Here is a 21,932-nt window from a genome sequence, read left to right as displayed (position 1 = left end):
AGGGGCACTGAAAATTTGAGGTAAAAATTGGAGAAAAGCTCATTCAATTATTTGTGAGGAGCACTCAAATTTTAAGAAAAAGTGAACTCAAATTTTTGGGAAAGAGGCACTCAAGTTTTGGGGAAAAGGGCACTGAAATTTTGGAAGGGGACACTCAAATTTTATTTTAAAGAGGCTCTCAAATTTTGGGGTAAAAAGGGTTACTCAAATTTGGGGAAAAAAGGGGCACTCAAATTTTAGGAAAAGGGGCACTCAAATTTCTGGAATGGGCACTTAAATTTTGGTGAAAGGGGAACTCAAATTTTGGGGAAAGGGGACTCAAGGAGGAGGACTCAAGTTTTAGGGAGGGGCAATCAAATTTTGGGCAGGGGAACTCAAATTATGGGGAAGGGACACCCAAAAAATGGGGAAAAGGGGTACTCAAAATTTGGGGGAGGGGAACTCACATATTGGGGAAAGGAGCACTCAAAAATTGGAGAAAGGGGAAGTCCAATTTTGGGGAAAGGGACCTTCAAAATTTGTGGGAGGGGCACTCAAATTTTGGGAAAGGGCATTGAAAAATTGCAGAAATTCCCCAAATACCTTAATTACCGGTATTAGCATAATTACCCTTATTACTGTAATTGCCCCTTTTACTATAACTACTTATTACTGTAATTACTCATCACCTTAATTACACTAATTACCGTAATTACCCTTGCTACCATAATTACCCTTATTACCGTAATTATTGTTTTTACCGTAATTCCTTGTTATCAAATTTACTGTAATTACCCCATTACCGTAATTACCCCAATTACTGTAAATAGCACATCACAGTAATTACTTTGATTACCGTAATTACCCATACACCGTTATGACTTGATTTACCATAGCTACCCCATTACCATAATTACACCTATTACCGTAGTTACCTCTATTACCATAATTACTTCCATTACCATAATTACCCCTATTACCAAAAAGGTGCCAGGACACAAAGGAATTGCTTCATTTAAAGTGTTAATCGAGCCACATCATTGGCACCTGAGAGCCCAAGGCTGCCACCTTTTCTCTTGGCACAAAGCTCAATCATACCTTGGCACCAGTGGGTCTAGGAAATTGCCATTTTTCAGCCAAGAATTGAAGTTGGATGGAGGCACTGGCTGTGCCTGGCACTGACACAAGTGCCAGGGAGCCAGGGCAGGGGGGCACTGTCACTGTCACAGGGGCCAGGCAGCCAGGGCAGCTTTCCCATCTCTTTAGGCAGCTCTGAAGTGGTTCAAGAACACTCTGTCCAGGTGCAGGTTTGGGTCCAGCTGCAGATGTGCTCTGGCATCTCTTTCTCAGCTCTGACTCTGCAGGGAAAAGGGAAGGGAGTCCATTAGAAACTAACCCAGATGGCAAAAAATGCCAGCTGTGGAAAGGCCCAGCCCAAGGAGAGCCTGGGAATACAAGGACATGGCTCAACAAAGGACCAAAAGCTCTGGAGTAGGAATTTTCCAACCCACATCACCACTGAGGCTTAAGGTGCTGCTTTGAGTGCTTCAGAGCTCTGTCCTGGTGCCACCTGCCCCACACTGGGACACAGAGAAGCAGCTGAGTTCCTGGGCAGTGTAGAATGGGGCTGGGATCCAGGGAAATCAGTTCTCCAGACACCTGCAGCCTGGAGGACTGCATGGAATTCGGTAGCAGACAGACTCAGGGTGCCCCTGTTGTGCTGCAGGATGTGCAGGGACCGATGGCTCCCCCTCCAAAATGTCACACAGCTCTGCAGGCTGAGTGCCGAGGGCAAGTTCCACAGGAACTGCAGGCACAGTGCCCCCAGACATTCCCAAGGGCAAATTAAGCCTGGCATTACAGGCACAGTGCCCCAAATACCTCCCCCTGGTGAAAGAAACGGGGCGGTGAAGGCACAGCACCCCAAAACAGCGCCATCTGGCGAGTAAATGCAGGAACTGCAGCTCGCGTGACTGAAAACAGCGCCATCTCGCGAGTAAATGCAGGAACCGCAACTTGAGTGACAACAGCTCTGGAACTGCAGTTGGAGTGAATAAAAGCTTCTTTTTTTAATTATTTTTGTTTCAGGAATGTCAGAGTCTTCACCGTCCCAAGGCAAACTCTGTGTCCCTGAGGTTATTATTGGTTATTTCCCCTTTCACCCTACGTGTGCAGCTCTGGTGCAGATCTCTGCACATCCATCCACCTGCAGCAATTGGTGGGGAGAAGTTCCAGTGGAATCTTCCTACTGAGCACACAGAGGAGCCACTGATCTCTTTTGTATTAGAAAAACCTCATTTACAGCTTTGGAAAAGTGAACTGGCACAGGTAATCCACAGAGAACTCTTTGTGATTATTGCTATTATGATACTGTGAGGATGTGCTTTTGCTTGGTCTGAACCTTCGCTCCTACAAGTGTTGGAATATTTGCAGCAGTTGTGTTTCCATACAGGGTAGCTGATATGAACCCCTTTCCTGGTTAGAATTGGGAAGATGCAGACTTGAATAAAGCCAACTGTGCTCTGAAATATGTTGTGGATGGTTGTACTGAAGGATTTATTTTTGCTATAAATATTTCACTACAGTAAAACAGTCAGGCCCAAGGAAGGCCTTGGTTATTGTTGCATGCTCTGCATGGATTTCTGTTTCCTCTCAGCTTTGCTTTCTGGTTCCCCAAGGCAGCTGAAAGTGGGCTCTGAAAGCCTGAGGAACCAGGTGCCTTCACTTTAGCATTTCCCCAGCTGGAACAGTGGCACAGCCTGAGGTTTACAGAGGAAGGAGGAACAGCAGAGGAAGGAGCAGCTCCTGACACTGGGGTAGGTGTTGCTGCTGGTTTTTGTCTTTAAAGATGTGCTTGTGTAGCGTGTGGGGAAGCCCAGCAAAGTTAGGAGGAAAGGTGTATTGCCCATGTGCTTGCAGTTTCTCTGGAAGGTCAGACCAGCTTTTTCAACAAGTCTCACACTCTCACTTACCTGCCCATGTTGTAAACTTTGTGACATTTGGTGCTGAGGCACTTGGAACAGATTTTACTGTGGAATTCAGGGAAATCTGGAGGGTTTCCTGGTGTGGCTGAGAAAACAACTTCCACCTGCATGAGAAATTGTCCTGGGTTGAGCTGGCAAAATGCCAGCTGTCCAAGACAGAGTGAAAAGGGTTCCTCCTCCCCTCAACCAGCTAGGGGGAAAAGAAGAGGGAGAGAGGAAAAAAAAACTTCCAAAGTCAAGTTTATGCTGAAACTAACTACATGTATTTATACAGAGAAGAGAAAATTAAGAGGATACTACAATATAACACACACACAAGTTATGTATAACAAGAAATAACTTCCCACTTCCCAGTAATACAAAGCCCATTACTCTAAATTCATAAGCACTCCAAAAGACACTCAGCAAGAAAGAGAAAGTATAACAACAAAATATTTCTACTTCCCTGAATGCAAACAAAATGCAAGCACAGGCAACAGGAGCAGGGCCTAGCATAGTAGAGGAGCTGCTAGATGTCCTCCTCTTAGTGCAGCCATGATGGAACTAACTAAGCCACTCCCACACACTGGATTTTACACCCTTTGAGATGATGTAGTATGGTATGGAATACAATATTATTGGCTGGAAGAAGTCAGCTGTTAGCTAGCTCAGTTCAGCTCAAGTCAGCTGACAATTCCCAGGCCTAGCTGAACTTTTAAAACCTAAATTTAGGCCCATCTGGCCAAACCCATAACAGAAATGTAGTGAACTAAAAAAGCCCCTGATATTCAACAGAAAGAAGAGACTGACAGTTCTGTCCTGAAGGTCTTCCTAAGGCTCCTTAATAATTTGCCTGGTTTCAAACAATGCCAAGTGCTTGGCAGGTGGTGAGGAATGACATGACATCCAAACATCAACCTTGGTGCACAGGAATGGCAAGAGGTGTCCTGAGTGTCCCCTGAGCTGGTGAGGGCACAGCAGGTCAGTGTGAAACTGGTTGTGAGGCCTGGCAGGAGCTTTGAGGGTTTGCCAGGGAAGCTGCAGGAGTGGTGGCACTGCCTGCAAGACAGGGCAGGAATGCAGAGCAGGCTCTGAAGACCTGGCAGGAGTGGTGGCACTGCCTGCAGGACAGGGCAGGAATGCAGAGCAGGCTTTGGACAGACCTGGCAGGCAATGTTTGTTCTGAAAGAGCTGTCGCTGGTTTGGTCATGTTTGCTGGGAGAGGGTTTGGATCCAGGCTGTGTAAGCTGGAAAATGAGAGGGAGAAATTGGGGGTCATAAAAGGGATTTATGAGAGTGACAAAAACTGTGGAATGTTTCAGTTTGGTTTTTGGTTTGTTTTGTCCATGAGGAAGAACTGCTTGGCTTCTGGAGAGAAACCAGCGTGTGCTTTGTGGGTGCTGCTGAGCACACTCTGACAACAATAACAGCCCCACATCATCCCCATGTGTTTGCCAATCTCAGGGGGCTTTTGCCACTGTGTCCCTGATTTAAAGCCACCAGAGACACTGAGAGAGGCAGAGCAGGGACCCTGCTGGTGGCAGCTCCCCTGCAGCCTGGGGCCCTCAGGCAGCGCCCCCTGCAGGGATGCCAACCCCTCTGTGGGGTGTGAGAGCCTTCCTGTGGCAATGGGGCAGAGCTGGCAGCACTCCTGGGGCCTGCAGGGACTGGGAGGAGTTGGCCACAGGTGTTTGTTCTTGTGCTCTATAAGGAATTATTGCAGTGCATTGAAGTGTCTCTTGCCCTGAGTGTGGTTTAGTGACTGAACCCCCTGACAGCTCCATGTGGACATGTCAGAAAGGGGCAGGAACACACATTGCACCAACAGTCTGACTGTGGGGGAGAGAATTCCCAAAGGGCACAGACAATCTGAGTGTCACTCCTCATAGTAAACTTTGTGTTAAGACTTCTCAGGTGTTACAAATCTCCTGAAGTTAAAGTGTGATGCTCAAGTTGCACTACAGTGAGAGGTGTAGGAGGAGTTAAAAGCTCAGCAAGTGGAATATCTGTTGCTGAATTCACAGCTAATACACTGCCCTGCAGAGGGAGGTGGGGAAAGGGGATTTGTGAAGCCAAAGATTTCCTGGGTGATGTTTTTCTGTAAGTCAACATGAAATCAAAATACTTGGTCAGGACACACCAAATCTGCTATTCAGGGTGAAGATGTGATGCTTTTGGTCTGTGTGCTGGTTTGGGCTGGGAAAGAGTTCATTTCCCTCATAGCAGCTGGCACAGGGATGTGCTTTGGATTTGTGCTGGACCCTGTTGGTAAATCAGGGGGGTTTTGTTACTGCTGAGCAGTGCTGATTCTTTCCCCCATCCCACGAGGGCAAAGAATGAGTGGCTGGGGGAGGTTTAGTTGCTGGCTGGGGTTAAACCATGACATATGTTTAAGGTCTATCTCTTTGTGCACTTCTGGGAGGTTTATTTATGATGTTGTGCTTTTTGAAGAGCTCTCTGTCCTCACTGCAGCAATAATGCCACGTTCACCTGATAAAGTGCTCTGACAAAGCCCCTTTGCTCTCTCTGTGCACCATTCGAAGGCTCCTGGGCCTCCTCCCTCCTTCCCAGCCCCTCAGTGGGTCCAGAGGGGCCCTGAGCAGGGACAGAGGGCAGGTGGCACCATGGAAAGCTCCTGTGCAGTTTGGAGGCCTCAGCAACAGGGTGGGAAATGAAAAATTATAATGATCTCTAGAGCACAAAACTACCTGAAATGTCAGTGAAGATGAGCAGTATTTTCCTGACAGGTTGGCCTCATTTCTAATCCCTTTTCCTCAATGCTGGTTCAGCAAATGCCCCCTTTGGAACCTGGTCAGGGTCATCACTGAATCCAGCTCCATTTATTCATTTCACATAATTACCACTGTGGATTGTGATGAGTTCAGAGTTCAAAGCTGCTTCTATTCTCTCTGATTTGCCTTCAGCATCACTGAGGGATGTTTTGGCAAGGATTGAGGTTTTCTAGCAGGGTCACTGATGGTGTCAAGCTGCACTTGGCAACACAGTAAAGTACTCTTTGGGTTTTGTGTTTCTTCTTTGCAAATATTTTGGGATTGGTGGTCCCCACACTGTGCTGGCACAATGGAGGAACCAGGAAAGCAGGAGCAGAGCCCAGCTGAGCACTCTCAGTGCTGGTGAGACCCTGAGTCTCTCTGGGTGTCAGTAACTTGGTTGATGTGTTGCCTCCTGCTGCTGCTTTGGCTGAGTAATGCACTGTGGGCATCCTGGAGATGTGGTTAGTGAAGTATTTGTGTATCTGTGAAAGTCCCCCTGGGCACAGCACAGGCTGTCCAGAGCAGAAACAGCATCAGTGGCTGCAGGGAGGGCACCAAGTCCCCCTGAGCACAGCACAGGGTGGGTACCGAGGCTCCCTGGGCACAGCACAGGGTGGGCACAGAGTCCCCCTGAGCACAGCATAGGGTGGGTACCAAGTCCCCCTGAGCACAGCAGAGTCTGCCCAGAGCACACACAGCATCAGTGACTGCAAGGAGGGCACCGAGTCCCCCTGAGCACAGCACAGGGTGGGCACTGAGTCTCCCTGGGCACAGCACAGGGTGGACACCGAGTTCCCCTGGGCACAGCAGGGTCTGCCCAGAGCAGACACAGTATCAGTGACTGCAGGGAGGGCACAGAGTCCCTCTGAGCACAGCACAGGGTGGGCACAGAGTCCCCCTGGGCACAGCAGATTCTGCCCAGAGCAGACACAGCATCAGTGGCTGCAGTGGCTCTTATTCTTTCTGTTCAACAATTCAATCTTTGGAGCTTTAATATTTTTAGAGAGACATCCATGTCCAGAGGATGTCTTGGGGTGTTTGTTCTGTCAGGTTGGCTTTGATATTCCTATTAAATATATATATATATATATGGCTCATTGATGATAAAATCTTCTGCAGAGAGAAGGACTTGTCTCCAGCTTAAAATCTGTATATAAAATTGAGTAGAAAAAAGTGAAGAGGCAAGTTTTGAAGCAAGGGAGAGAAAAGAAAAATGACTGTGAACTTGTTCTACTGACACTATTTGGATTTATTGGGAAGAGGCCAAATCCTTTGCTAGTGAGCTAATTAGAATTGTTCATTATGTTGAGGGGTTTTGTGGGAAATCTGAAGAAATAACTTGAGGAAGGAAACTCCCTTTGAAAGCTGCAATTAGAAATGTTTGTCTTCTTTGGCTGAGTGGGATGACTTTGGGTCTTGTATTTTACCAGAGCAGATTATGCTTTGGCTTGTGAAAAGGAAACATCAAAGCACTGGTTTGAATTTGTGAATAATTAACATTTTCTTGTGAATAGGGGAGGAGTGCAGGGAAAAGGGAATGGGCAGGTTCCCCTCCAGCTCCTGGGCACTCTGGTGCCAGGTTTGGAGCCAATCCAAGCGGTGCTGGGACTGCAGCAGTTTGGGTGGGCACAGTTACCTGTCCCCAAACAAATGCCAGGCTGCTGCATCAGCCCCTTCACTCCTCACTGTGGGACATGAGGCTGCAGAGCCCTCCTGTGCCTGAGGGACTGGTCCTGGCCAGAGAACTCCCTGCCCCATGGCCCGGGCTGGGCACAGCTCTGGGGCAGTGGCAGCAGCAGGGAATGGGCAGTGCTCGTGTCCTCTGGGGGTACAGCATTCCCTGAGCACCAGAACCAGTGCAGGAATTGCTGAATTGTTGGAGTTCTTTGGCAGTGGCTCAGGTCTTCAGCAGAGCAGTGAATTTGGGCACAGGTGGCAATCCCTCCTTGGGCCCTTTGTGCCCATTGCAGGAGTTCAGAGCCAGGCCCAGGGGCTGCCCCTACCCAGCACTGGGGATGTTCCATTCCTGGGGGCAGGATTGTCCCTGGGAAAGGTTTGGTTGGATGAGGAGCTGTGGGATGGGTGCTTGGAGACAGGGCTTCCATTTTCAGCCCTGCCACTGAATTCCAGTGTGATTCTGAACCAGTTCTGTGTGAGCTTTACCAATAAATTCCTGATCAGCCAAAGCAGGAAACTGCAAATGGTCATTCAGAAAATTGGGAAGATGAGGGTAATTACTGAGATAAGACAAGGCCAGGCCTTACATTGTTCCACTGGATCATGATGGATGTTGGGAGGAGATGAAAGCTCAGCACTGGGATTTCCATCTCTCACAGATTCTTTTCTAGAAATACTCTGTAAGACCATTTCAAAAACCCTGCACTTACCAAGTCCCACATAATGAGGTAATAATTAGTGCTGTATCAGGTGTGAAAAAGAGCAGCTCAATCCTTCAATTCCAGGAGAAACAGGTTATATCCACAGAAACCCGAGGGTGTATTGAAGTCAGTAACACTCACAGTCAGCAGAGCTTTGCCATGGCAGCTCCTGCCACTCCCTTTGCACACTCACTGACCAAGGGACACAGCTGTGCCATGGCAGCTCCTGCCACTCCCTTTGCACACTCACTGACCAAGGGGCACAGCTGTGCCATGGCAGCTCCTGGCACTTCCTTTGCACACTCACTGACCAAGGGGCACAGCTGTGTCACGGCAGCTCCTGCCACTCCCTTTGCACACTCACTGACCAAGGTGTTGCCGACCATGCTCTAGTGAGATCGCACACACCAATATGATGTTCAAGCAGATCCCAAGGTTATTCAAAAACACAGGTATATATCACCTGAAGTGACCCCGCCCCAGGTAGAATTGTTATAGATACCGAGGCGTTGGCTAGATAAATCAACGTTTATTTTATTTTATAAGGAAAAAAAAGGTTAATAGCATTTATTAAATAAAAAAGGTAGTGATTTTATTAAGTGATTTCAGCATCCAGCTCTGTAGGCCTTAGCCTCAGTGATTGCAGCGTCCAGCTCTGTAGGCCTTAGCCTCAGTGATTACAGCTCTTTGTGAAGGCAAGGAGAGGAGCAACACAGTGCTTGCAGGATAGCAGAGCACCAGGTGACCCAGGAGACCAGCTCCCAAAGGTTCACATTTGGCTCTCGTCCAGGGCTCTGCTTATATTCACTTTTTCTGGCGTAGGCCACGCCCCCTTTGCGCAGGCGCAGTTTCCATGTGTTACGTAACAGTTTCGCAATCGCTTCTCGTTTGCGCAGGCTCAGTTCTGTGCGTTGTAACAGTTGCAGTCCTCAACCAGGTCCGGCCGTGTTTCGCAATACCTTTTGCCTCATGGTGCCCAGGAGTGGGGGGGTTTCCATGTGGCTGTACAGTCCGGGGTACTTGGCAAGGGACAAACTGCAGGCTTTGGCATGATGTCCTGTTCGGTCGTACACAGCAGGAAGGGTTGCAATGCTGTACGTTCAGACAGGGGTCGGCTCGTGCCGAGCCGGCGCCCGCTGGCATGCTTGGTCGCAGGCTCCCCACGCTGGTTCAGCTTTTAGCATGGGCGGCGGGACTTCCCCGGTGGGGCTGCTTTTGTCCGGCTGCGTGGCTAGCTGGAGAAGCTCTCCAGGGTGGCGGCTATCTCTGCTGGTCCATCTCCACTGTGCTCCTGCCTTGGCATGGGGTAGCTGGGGCCAGGTGTGGGGGCTGCACAGCCTTCCTTTGGGGGGGGGACTGGCGGGGAGCTTGGCAGGGCTTGCGCTGTGGGTGACCGTGGTACTGGGACTTTTGGGGGTGCTCTGTGGGACCTGGTTTCCAGCGACACGGCTGGCAGGCACCTTGGCAGAATATGGAGACAGCCAGGGCTTTCTAGCACGGCTGGCGTGGGAGTCGGGATTGACCGGGGCCGTAGGGGAAAAGAGAAAAACTGGTGGCTCTGAGTTTTGGGTGTTTTGGGAGTGAAACCGGGCATGTATGGCCAGGAAAGGCTTGTACCGGGAAAGATGGAGAGGCTGAGAGGAAGTGGGGGTTTTTCCCGGGTGCTGGCTTAGGAGGGGAACGGGATGAACCGGGGGGGTTTGCAGGGCACGGGTCTTCCCCGGAGATTCAGTGGGGGGGGTTTTGGCTAGCAGGGTCTCGGTGTGACAATGTGGCTGAGGAGAAGAAGGGAATTCTTAGGGCTAGAAACGGTAAAAAAAAAGGCAGGGAGGTATTTTTCTTAGCAGGGCGAAACTGTTTGGGGCTAGAAAAACCTGTAGGGCAAGGAGGGGGGAAGTCACCGGGCTGAGAGGTATCGAAACTGGGGAATCTTTCCTTTTCTCTAGAGTGAGTACTCTACATTCCTTGTTAAGCACCGAGCCATTCTCCGATAAGGCATTGTTCTTTCTGCTGGGAAGCTGTCTTTCTGGTTTTTACAATCCTCCAAATTTTCAGGCATATTTAATTTTACATTTAAAACAAAATTAAAAATACTATTTGATTTGGTTTCTAGCAAATTAATTAATTCATCTATTACAGAATGGTCTGACTCCAATTGGTTGAGGCTGGAAACATGTCCTTTTAAGGTGAAAATGAAACTTGTAAGGTGGTCATTCAGACCCACCAAAATCAGGGCTGCAACACCAAGGGGCACAGCTGTGCCATGGCAGCTCCTGCCACTCCCTTTGCACACTCACAATGCCCAGCCCCACACTCTGCCAGGGCAAAGGGACCACAGCTGCAGGTCCCCACTGTGCCCCTGCAGAGAGCTTGGGCTGCCCCAGCCCATGTTTATTGTTCACCCCTCCCTTGCAGCCTGGTAAAATTCCCTCCAGTATGTTGCAGGGGGGGCAGGGGTTTGGTGGGTCTGGCCCTGCTGTGTCCAAGGGGCTCCTCTGGGCAGGCACAGGGAGGGAACTCTCACTCCAGGCTGGGCAATGCTGATCACCCCTCCTGGATTTGAGGTTCTGGTTCATTTTGGCATCATCTTACACATTCCTGCCTTAAAGGTCAAACTGCTTCTTGCCAGGGACAGCTGACAAAGGAGAATAGCAGTGCTTGAGGAAAACGCCCTCCCTAATGGGTTCATCTCCCTTTTCTCACCCTTCTGCATGGGAAAGGGATTGGGGATGTTCCCTATGAGCATTTCTGAGGCTGTGGAAGGCTCAGCCTGAGCTGCCCCCCACAACAGGCTGTAAAATTGATGGGTGTCAGATCTGAGCAATATTGGGGGCCAAGGCAGGGGCCAAGTTTTCCAGCCCCTCAGGGTTGCTCCATCAGTGCCCTTGGCCATAGAGCTGAATCTGCACAGGTGCCCTCAGACAGAGCAGTTCTAAAGGACCTCACTGGCAAAGGAGCCCAAAGGAAAGTACATTGTATTTTTGTAGTATGTGTTTGGGGAGCTGAATAATAGAAAAAGGGATTTTAAAGTATTTTTTAAAACCCTGAACCAACTCAGTGTGTTCCTTGCATGCCCACAGTGGCACTGCAGGTTTAGCTGGGGGTTGGCACATAAAATTAATAAGGATACAAAGGCTGAGAACAGGGTTGAGTGGGATAAGGAACAGAAAAACCAAAGGGCCCAGAACTCTCACTGAGGAACATCCCCAGGAACACAACAATCCAACTTGAAAACTTTTCTTAGCATAAAACGACCTTCTCATAACTGGCTCTGCAGACCATGGGCTGAAACTGAAAACCTTTATTCAAACAAACCCCTTTTCTGGGCAGGGAACTTTAATGAACAGGTAACTTTAATTCAGGGTCTCTGTGTTCCTGCAACTTTTATCTGATGCTGAATGTGCAATCAAGGGAGATTGTGGCAGACCTTTATTTGAGGGTGGGTTCAATCCTAAAAACCTTTATTCAAGCTCTCTCTGCAAATGAGTAACTTGAATCAATGCAGGGTTTGTGTGTCTTTTATCTGAGGGTGCCCCAGTGGGCACATTCTCCCATGTTCACACACTCACACACACTGACATGTCTCACACTCTGCTGAAATAGTGCAGAAAGAACTCGGGTTCAAAATATTTTCCCCAACAAAATTCAAACTCAAACAAGTTATCTGTTAATTCTAAGAACTGATTTATTCTTTATTAATCAACTAATTGCTAAAGAGTGCAGAGGGAGAGAGAGAGGAAAATAAGAACAGTTGGGAAAACGTTAAGATTGCTTTTTAGAAGCAAAGAAAAAGAGAAATTATCATCATTATCACCTCTAAATAAGCAATTTTAACCACCTGTTTGTTTGGTCCTTGAATGCTGCTCTGAGGAAAACCTGTAAAAACACAAACACATTCCTTTCCCAAGTTCAGTTGAAAAGATTCAAACACAGACTTTGTTCACAAGTGTTCCTGTGGCCCAGAAGTAGCCTCAGACTCCCCTTCCCCTTGGTTTTTGCTGGACTGGTGTCACCTGGTGTTTGCTGATCTTGGGCCCACAGAGAGCTCAGCAGGGCTCTGAGTGATTTTAAAGCAGATTTCAAACAGAAACTGTTTAAACTCATGGCCAGGCTCTGTCAGAATGCTCATGTTTGCCTGTGCCTGTTGGAAAGCTCTGACTAATTGCCCAAACCAGTTAATGTACAGACCTGCTCCTAAGCAAAGGTGCTGCATTTCAAAGTGGAATTGAAGCCTAATTTCAAAGGAGTGAGCCTGGGGTGGCCCAGCAGCTCCTGCAGGTGCCTCTGAGCTTTAGAAGGGCAAATGGGGGTGGGCCAAGTCACCCTCCCATAAGTGGGCAGGACTGACAGTCTGAAGGGAATTGCTGCCCTTGTCTAAGGCCATTCCAATGGATCTGGAGGGGAATGAATTCCCCCTCCAAGTTCTGTTCTGTGCAGTCTCTACCAGTCTGTGTTTCACATTGCTCAGGGAAGGGCCAGGGCCAAACCTTGGGGAGCAGCAGGAACAGACTTTACTCAGACTATTGAAACAACTTTGGGAATCTCATCCAAAAGGATTTTTCAGAGGAAATCCTAATTGCCTTTGGGTTTACATAATGACAGTCCAAACTGTGTCTCCTGAGGCCACTTTCTGGCCTTGCACAGATCAGAACACACTTTGGTTTTTGCTTTAATCCTTCTCCTTCCTGGCAAAGAAATGAGAGAGATTGTGAGTGGAGCTAAGTGAAGGCCAATTGCAAAGTTCCTGTCTATCACTTGGGAAATAATGAGGGGGAACAGAGCCCAACAGGCAGGATGGAGCTGATGAGGATGCCTTGTGATGTTGAAGGAATTATCTATAGAAACCAAGTGAGTGTTGATGGTGTAATTAAGGAATTATCTATAGAAGCCAAGTGAGTGTTGAGGGTGTAACTTGGAGATTCACTATGGACACTTTCCCCCAAAGTGGAAGAGGCATTTTCTAATATTACTGAAGAATATTAGTGTTGCTATTCCTGCTGTTACCATTTTAACTTTCACCCCAGGGCTCAGGTCAGCAACAACAGGTTATCAGGTTTGCTGAGTGTTTCCTTTGCTGCTCAGGGATGCTCAAGTCCTATTTCTGATCAAACTAATTTCAGTGGGAACTGTGAAGCCTAAAAATAATTAGATCAGTTTTCCTAAAGACATCTTTTCCTGGTGAATGCCAAGTGCAATCCCAGCAGGGCAGGGGCAGCAAAGCACTGTCTGTGCTTTCTCTCAGGGCACCTCACTGAGCCTCAGCTTTAGCAGGAAAGGGGTTCCAATACCCTGTGTGTGCTTTCTCCCTTATTGGATTCCCACTTCAGCAATGAGGTGAAATAATTGTTTAAAATTACTGAAAATGTATCTTGGTCACAGCCTCAAAACTGAGACTCAGGATCATTCTATTTGGCTTCTCATGAATGTAACTGAAGTTGTTGTGTAGCAGAGGATGTATTGGTGTATTAATTTTATCCAGTTTCAAGTTTGTGGTATCTCAGAGAGCAGGAACTGTGGGCACTTGATTGCTCCTCTTCCCACTCACTGGGCTCAATATCCAGGACTGATTTTGTACTAAGCATGCGCATGAGCAGAGATCACCAGGACAGGATTCCAGCTCCCAAATGCTGCCCTGCAAGTGATCTGGGAGCTCTGGGAACACCAAGGGTTAGAGAACACCAGCTGGCACTTGCAATGCAGGCACAGGGGATGCTGCTCCAGGGCAGGGCAAGAAACCCCTGCCTGTCCACAGGTGGGATTCACCTTCCTGCAGCACTTGGGAATGAGGAGCAGTGGAAAGGGACACCGTCTAAAGTTAAAAAGAGATAAAACTAACCGGTGTCAGGTGAGCTGCACCAGAGGCAGCCTGGAAAAGGCAGAGGATGAAAATAGTGGAAGTTACATGTGCCAAGACTGGCAAAATCAAAGAGCAGAAATCCAAGCAAGGAAAAGAAAACGTAAAACATAAACCAGGAAGTTAGATTATTTGATTTGTTCTGTAGTAATGAAATAGGTATTTTGTCTTCCAAGAGACCTTTGTTTATCCCTGAGCTTATGTGTCCTCATCCTGCAATGTTTGGAAGGTTTGGGGCCCAATCAGAACCCAGTTTGAGCTGACAGGAGCAGCATCCTGGCTTGGATGAGCTGCTGGAGCTGGGAAGTGTCACAGCCCTCACTCTGGAGGGGCCACAGCACTCTGTGACTCACAGCCTCTTCTGTCACACTGAAAGCCTTCCTTAAATCACAGCTGTCTGTTCTTGTGAGCTCAGGTTATTGCAGTGCCTGGTGAAAGAGTCCCCCAATGTTCCTGTTCTCCTGCTCCTTATTCCCCAGAACTGCAGTGCTTGGGATGGCAGTAATTGCCTAAAGGTGGGGACAATCTGATTGCTAAGTGTGGCCATGCAGGGGTTACTCAGGATATCTACTGCAATGGTTGTCAGACTTAGGCATGGAGGAAGCTCTAAAAATTTAACAAATTTTCAATAACCAATTGACCTTTACTTGGACAAAGAGGTTTTTGTTACTCATTCCCCTGCTGAAATGTGACTTCCCCTTAACCAGAGCAGTCCATAGAATGAGCAGCAGAGAGAGCAACCAAACATGTGCTCTGTTTTTTTGTCCCTCACTAACTATAGTTTTGGCTCACAAAAATAGAAGGACTGGTAAGATATATTTTCTTAGAGAATACAGCCATTTCCTAACCATAAATTCTGCAAACTCACGAGTTTGGAGCCTTAACTTGCCTCTGATTTCATGTTCAGCACCCTGAAAGCTTCTCATGAGTTGTGTCACTTCATTTCACAGCCTCAGCTCCCCCGATTATGCTATTTATTGCAGAAAGAACTAAATGCAATTTGGTTTGTCATTATCTATTTGGTAAAAATGTGTCCCATGCTGCTGTCAGGAGGAGACAGGACAGAAGTCTCCAGCACAAAGGGCAGGACAAGTTAGACTGAGGGTGTTGGAATGAGATCAGAGTGAGAAAAAACAGAAGAGAACACAAGCAGGAGAGCATGTGGATCAATACAGGGATTTTTGGAATGGAAAGCTGAATATGCAAACAGGGGGCACTGGGTTTCATTTATCACTTTCACCTCTTTCTGCTTTGAAATCTAGTTAGTAGCACAATAGTGGCTTAGAGATTTAAGGAAGAAAACATCCTCAGGCATTCTTAATCTTACTTATATATAATTGCATAGAAGTAAAGGAAAACCACCTGTTTATTTTTGTTTTGAAGCCTGCAGATATTGGGGGTATTTGGCAGGATGCATATTGGTGTCAGTTGATGTGGGATTTTTGGTGGCAGTTGATGTGGAGGGTTTTTAAACCTAAAATGAGTATTGAATGTTTATGCTCAGGAACACAGGGTGAGTTCTCCCCCTCCCTCCAGCTGCCCCTGTGGTTCTGCTGAACAACCAGTGCCAGGCCCCCCTTGGGCACCCACATCTTCCTCCTGGCTCCTGGCAAAGCCCCCTGTGCCTGAGAACAAAGCCCCTGACCCCGAGTCCCTGTGCAGGATGTGACTGACAGGCCCAGGTGGCACTCCTGGGGTACCATCCTGTGTACTGGGGTCTGTCCCAGCCCTTGAGTGCTCCGGTTTTATTCTTTCCAAATATACACTTACCCTGAAGAGCGAGGCAGCCCCTTGGAATGTGAATGCAGCAATTCTGGGGGAGACCACAGGGGAGGCATGGCCTGGGAGAGCCCTACGGGGGTGGGCACGGCCCAAGGGGAGCCCCATACGGGGCACACATATCCTTGGGCAGCAGGTTCTCCCTGGCAGCAGCAGGCAGAGCTCCCTCGCCCTGAGCTGCGGGACACGGTGAGGAACACCCTGGCCCATTCCCTGCTGGGCACTGCTCAGCGCTGGCACCTTCCAGCCCTTTCGTTGGGATCACCCCGAGCCACCCCGGGAGTGTTCCCGGTGCCTCCACTGTGCCCGCAGCGCTGACTGGCACCGCACGAGGCAGCCCAGCAAACCTGTATATTTGGGGAAAATATTTCATTATTAGGATCAGTCTAGGCTGCATTGCATGGCTTCGATTCAGGGGAGGCTGGGAATTGGTCAGTTCCCACCTGCAATCTGTTGGTGTCTGTGGTACAGTGAGATCCAAGGACCTGGGCCAGCACAACAAACCTGCCCGTTTTGGGCAGAGGATTCCCCAAACACACCTCACCTGTGCTTAACCAACAAACCTTTTTCAGATGTGAGCTTGAGCGGCAGGAGTCAAACAGGGTCTGCAGTGAGAAACCAGTGGAGTAACATCTGCACCTGTTTAGGGAGACAAAACGAGGCCCATCCAGGCAGTTGCAGACCTGGAACAGAAAGCCCAAACCCTGCAGTTTGGGGGTCTGGAACAGACCCCCAGCCCTGTCCGTACAGGGGGGGGGCACGGGGGGGGAGGAAGGGGGGGAAAGGGGGGGGGGTACAGGAGAAGGGAAGGGGGGAAAAGGGGGGAGAAGGTTCCAAACTTTTATACGGGGGGGCAGAAGGGGCGGGGTACGGGGGGCATACGGGGGGGGGGAAAGGGGGGAGAAGGCTCCAAACTTTTATACGGGGTGGGGGAAGGGGGGGGAAAGGACGGGGGGGTACAGGGGGAAGGGGGGGGAAGGGGGAAAGGGAGGGGGTACGGGGGGGGAAGGGGGGGAAAGGAGAGTACGGGGGGGGGAAGGGGGGGAGAAGGTTCCAAACTTTTATACGGGGGGGGAAAGGGGGGGCAGTACGGGGTGGGGGGGAAGGGGGGGGAGAAGGTTCCAAACTTTTATACGGGGGGGAAAGGGGGGGGAAGGGGGTGAGAAGGTTCCAAACTTTTATATGGGGGGGGAAAGAGGGGGGGTACGGGTGGGGGGGAAGGGGGGGAAAGGGGGGGGTACAGGGGAAGGGAAGGGGGGATACGGGGGGTGGAAGAAGAGGGAAAAGAGAGGGGAAGGGGAGGGGAAGGGGGTGGAAAGGGAGGGGGTACGGGGGGTGGAAGGGGGGGAAAGGGGGGGAGAAGGTTCCAAACTTTTATATGGTGGGGGGAAAATGGGGGGGTACGGGAGGGGGAAGGGGGGGGAAGGTGGGGGGGAAGGGGAGGGGAAGCGGGGGAAAGGGAGGGGGTACGGGGGAGGAAGGGGGGGGGAAAGGGGGGGAGAAGGTTCCAAACTTTTATATGGGGGGGAAAAGGGGGGTGCGGGGGGGGGGAAGGGGGGGAGAAGGTTGCAAACTTTTATATGGGGGGGAAAGGGAGGGGGGAGAAGGTTCCAAACTTTTATACGGGGTGAAAGGGGGAGGGGTACAAGGCAGGGGGAGGGGGGGTTGGGGGGGGAGAAGGTTCCAAACTTTTATACGGTGGGAGAAAAGGGGGGGGTACGGGGGGGGAAGGGGGGGGAATGGGGCGAAGGGATGTTATAGGCAGCTAGGCGTTGGCTAGAATATCAGCATTTATTTTATTTAATAAGGATAGAATAAGTAATATTATTTATTAAAAAAAAAGAACAAACAGAAATTGATTTTAATAAGTGATATCAGTGTCCAGCTCAGTTAGCCCCAGCCTCAGTGATTTCAGCTCTTTGAGAAGGCAAGAGAGGAGCAATACAGTGCTTGTAGCGTGGCAGAGCACTGGAGGACCCAGTAGACCAGCTCCCAAAAGGTTCGTCCTGGACCTGGACCAAAACCTCGTTTATATTCACTTTTCTGGCGTAGGCCACGCCCCCTTGCGCAGACGCAGTTCATGCATTTCGCAAGAGTTGTGCAACCTATTGCTCTTTTGCGCATGCCCAGTTCCTGTATTTCGTAAGAGGTACGCAAACTGTGTCCCTTCCGCACATGCTCAGTTCTGTGGTGCAACATTCTGCGTTGTGTAAGCTTGAGGTATTGCGTAATAGTTGCTGTTCAGCGGCCGCTGGGCTGGTCTCGTGACCCTCCATGCGGCAAGCTGAAGATGGCGGTAATGGAGTTTCCAAGATGACTGGGCTACTCCAAGTAGGGGTCTGGTCACAGCACTGCGGTGGTGGTTCACCCTGATGCGGCCGCGGGGCTGAGGTGGCTCTGGGAGCGACGTGGGTGGTGGCAGCAGACGTCTTGATGCAGCGTGGAGGGATCTGCAGACACGGCGGCCACTCCAGGCGATGGCTGACCTGTTTCATATGCTGAACCAGAGGCGGGGTTGGCAGGAGACCGGAATTTTATTTCTTAAAAAAACCCAGTGAACTGGAGTGTGGATAACCGGGATGGGGAGAGTGGACGCGGCGCCAGTTCCAAGGGAGAAGGGCGGTTGGGGGGGAGACCCGAGATGGACCGAGGTGGGGAGGGCGGTGGGGACCGGGAGCTCAACAGAAGTTTTCTGGCTTGTGGAGCTTTGGTGCAGCACGGAGCTGCGCCGGGGCTGTGCAGGGCCGGGGAGGAACAGCACGGCTTGGCAGCCATGGGCAGAGCCGGGCAGGCACAAGCCGGTGGCTGACACGAGCAGCCTTGGGGCTGGGGTCGGCAGCGGCGCCGGCTGGGTGAAGAAACCGGGATGGACTGGGGGAGAAAGGGGAGGACGGGGACCAGCAGGGCTAGCAAAACCGGGCTGGGGTTACAGGATTTGGTTCCCAGCGAGGCAGCTGGCGAGCGTCTGTCAGACAAGACTCCGGCACTGTGGTGGGAACGGGGTTATGAGGTGTGGAAGGGTGCTTTAGCTGGCGTGGGGCTGCACAGATCTGGTGCGGGGACCGTTTGGGGAGACGGTGGGCAGCATGGGTTTGGAGAAGGGCTTTGCCAGATTTGGGGAGACCAGCGGGACTGAGTCAGAGCACAGGGTCAGGGAGATTGTCCGGGTGCTGGCTTGGGAAGAGGGGGAAAGGGCACTATAGCGAAACTCGCGTCGGAGGGTGGGGGAGGCTCGATAAGGGAAAAACTGGGGGGGAGAAGGGGGTAGGTGCCAGGCTAAGAAGTACCGAAACCAGGATGGACCGAGGCGGAAGGGGGGCACAGGAATGCAGACTCCAGGGATCTGAGCCAGAGGTAGGCTTCTCCCATCCCCCTGCGGTGGGGCTCTGGCAAGTTGTGGTTTCGGTTCTTCTGTTCCTTAATCAAGGTTTCTTATCTTTGGGGCTCCTGCGCTGGGTTTCAACAGATTTTTAAACATATATATACTTCTACATTCAAATAAAAATCATCAAATACAATTTCAATTTGAGTTTAGCAAATTAATAAATTTCATCTATCACAGGGGGATACGGGGGGAGGGGAAGGGGGGGAGAAGGTTCCAGACTTTTATATGGGGGGGGAAAGGGGGGGTACGGGCGGGGGGAGAAGGGAGAGAAGGGGGGGAGAAGGGAGGGAGAAGGGAGAGAAGGGGGGGAGAAGGTTCTAAACTTTTATACGGGGGGGAAAGCGGGGGTACGGGGTGGGGGGAAGCGGGGGAGAAGGTTCCAAACTTTTATACGGTGGTGGAAAAGGGGAGAGAAGGGGGGGAAAGAGGGGGTATGGGGGGAGGGGAAAGGGGGGAGAAGGTTCCAAACTTTTATAAGGGTGCGGGAAGAGGGCCAGAAGTTTCCAAACTTTTATACGGCGGGGCAAAAGGGGGGGGAAGGGGGGGTATGGGGGAAGGGAGAGAGGGAGGATACGGGGGGGAGAGAGGGGGATTTTGGGGGGGGGGGAGAGAGGGGGATTTTGGGGGAGGGGAGAGAGGGGGGTTATGGAGGGGGAGAGGGGGAGGTATGGGTGGGTATGGTGGGTGGAGAGAGGGGGGTATGGGGGAGAGAGAGGGGGGTATAGGGGGGAGAGAGGGAGGGGTATGGGGGGAGGAGGGGTGGGGTATGGGGGGGAGAGGGGGTGTGGCGGGGGGAGAGAGGGGTGTATGGGGGGGAGAGGGGGTGTGGGGGGGGAGAGAGGGCGGTATGGGGGGGGAGGAGAGGGGGGATATGGGGGGAGGGGGGTTATGGGGGGGAGGCGAGGGTATGGGGGCAGGCGGGGGTATGGGGGGGAGGCGGGGTTATGGGGAGGGGGAGAGGGGGGATATGGGGGGGAAGGGGGGGTAAGGGGGGGAGTAAGGTTCCAAAGTTTATTCGAGCAGGGGAAAGGGGGGAAGGGGGGAGAAAGGGAGGAAAAGGGGGGAGGGTGAGAAAGGGGGAGAGTAAGTTTCCAAACTTTATTCGGGGGGCGGGGAAGGGGGGAGGGGGAAGGCACATGGGGTCACGTGACGCTATGTTTCATTGCAACGCACCTCCCCTCCCCTCCGCCCCCCTCCGGTCCGGGGGAGGAGGAGGTCCCAGGGAGGGGGCCAGGGCAGGTCCCGTCCGGAGGACGGAGCCCGGAAAACGAGGGGACAGGTGGCGACGGAGGGGGAAGTCCCCCCCTCCACCCCACCCTCTCCGGGCCCCCTCCTCCGGAGGGGACCTACCACACCCCTACCCTGGACCTCCCCGTCTGGAGGCGGCCCTCCGTCCCTCCCACCCCCCTGAGCCCGCTCCCACGGAGGGGACCCTCATCCCGTCCCCACCCGCCCCCGGCCCGCTCCCTCCCGCGGAGCCCCCTGTGTGATGTCGGGACGGGCCGGAGCCCCGGCGGTGTCGGGCGGTGCTTGGCAACTGTAAGGGGGGACCCGCCGAGCGGGATCGACCCCGTGGGGAGTGCTCTAGGGTGCGATGGGGGGCGGGTCCGGCCCTCGGGGCTTTATTAAACCGGCGCCCCCAGCCCGCGACTGCGGGGACACAGAGACGGGGACAGGGGACACAGGGGATGGGGAGACAAGGGTGTAGGCGGGACAGGGGTGTAGGCGGGAGCGATGTATAGGGCAGAGAATGGTATAGGGGAGAAAAGGCTATAGGGGACAGAAGGGTGTAGGGGTCGGAGTGGTACAGTGGAGACAAGGGTACTGAAGAGAAGAGTATAGAAGAGAGAAGGCTACGAGGCACAGAAGTGTAGAGGGCAGAGAAGGCTATAGGAGAAGGGATATAGGAGAGATAAGGGTATAGGGCAGAGAAAGCTATAGGGGAGAGCCATGTATAGGGCAGAGAAGGGTACAGGGCAGAGAGGGCTATAGGAGAGAGAAGGCTATGGGGCAGACAGAGGTATAGGGCAGACAGAGCTATGGGGAACAGAAGGGTACGGAGGGTTCGCGGTGTGCAGGGGAGCTGGGCGGGTGTAGGGGGAGGCCGAGTGAGGAGGGGCACTGGGGTGAAGGAAGGAAGGGCAGAGGGGAATACAGGGGAGGTTGGGTTGGTGAGTGGGGAAGGAGCGAGGGGGAAGCAGAGGCAGAATGGGGGGTTGGGGTGCGTAGGGGGGACAGGGAGGGGAGAGAAGGAGAGGCTGGGGGGAAAGGAGAGGGGGTAGCGGAGTGAAGGAAGGAGAAATAAAGGGCATAGAGAAGGGGAACCCGAAGAGTCCGAACTGCTGCTGCCGCCCCGGTCGCTCACTGAGCCATCAAACGGCTTCAGCGGCGCTTCCCGGGACCTAAATCATCCTCGGCCCCGCCTCCCGCAGCCGCCCCGGGGCCCCGCTCACCTGGGCGGCCCCGCCTCGCTCACCTGCGTGGCCCCGCCCGCCCCGCGGCCGCTCCTCCCGCGGGCGGCACCTTCGTGCGGGGCCGGGGCGGGGCCGGGGGGCGGGCCGAGGTCGGGGTGGGGACCCGGGCGGGACTGCTTCTGCCCCCCGCGGGTGAGGTGGGGATTGGGGCCGGCCCGGCCCTGCCGCTCCGGCTGCGGGGTCGGGGACAAGCAGGGGCTCGCTGACCAAATGAGCCTGGTTGGAGCACCAAAACACGGGATCTGGGGGTTACTTCAAGCCCCCCAAAACGCAGAATGTTCTCTCACTGGGAGTCCAAATGTCTGATTGACCCTGGTTCCAAGTCCCCAAAACACATGACTTCATT

The 21,932-nt window shown here is 51.8% G+C and overlaps 1 long non-coding RNA gene across 1 annotated transcript; it reads right to left on the bottom strand.

Annotated features, from left to right (window-relative positions):
* Positions 1-17,504: 17,504 nt before the first annotated feature.
* On the bottom strand, positions 17,505-19,148 carry LOC139675225 (uncharacterized). Its single transcript, XR_011698457.1, has 2 exons — positions 19,015-19,148; positions 17,505-18,225 (listed from the first exon to the last, which is right to left on the bottom strand). It is a non-coding gene; the product is annotated as an uncharacterized lncRNA (long non-coding RNA).
* Positions 19,149-21,932: the final 2,784 nt, after the last annotated feature.

This window comes from Pithys albifrons, chromosome 8, assembly GCF_047495875.1.
Source record: "Pithys albifrons albifrons isolate INPA30051 chromosome 8, PitAlb_v1, whole genome shotgun sequence".
Classification (NCBI taxonomy): Eukaryota; Metazoa; Chordata; class Aves; order Passeriformes; family Thamnophilidae; genus Pithys; species Pithys albifrons.
The sequence above is the reverse complement of the archived record's forward strand: the minus strand, read 5'-3'. Positions and strand labels throughout refer to the sequence as shown.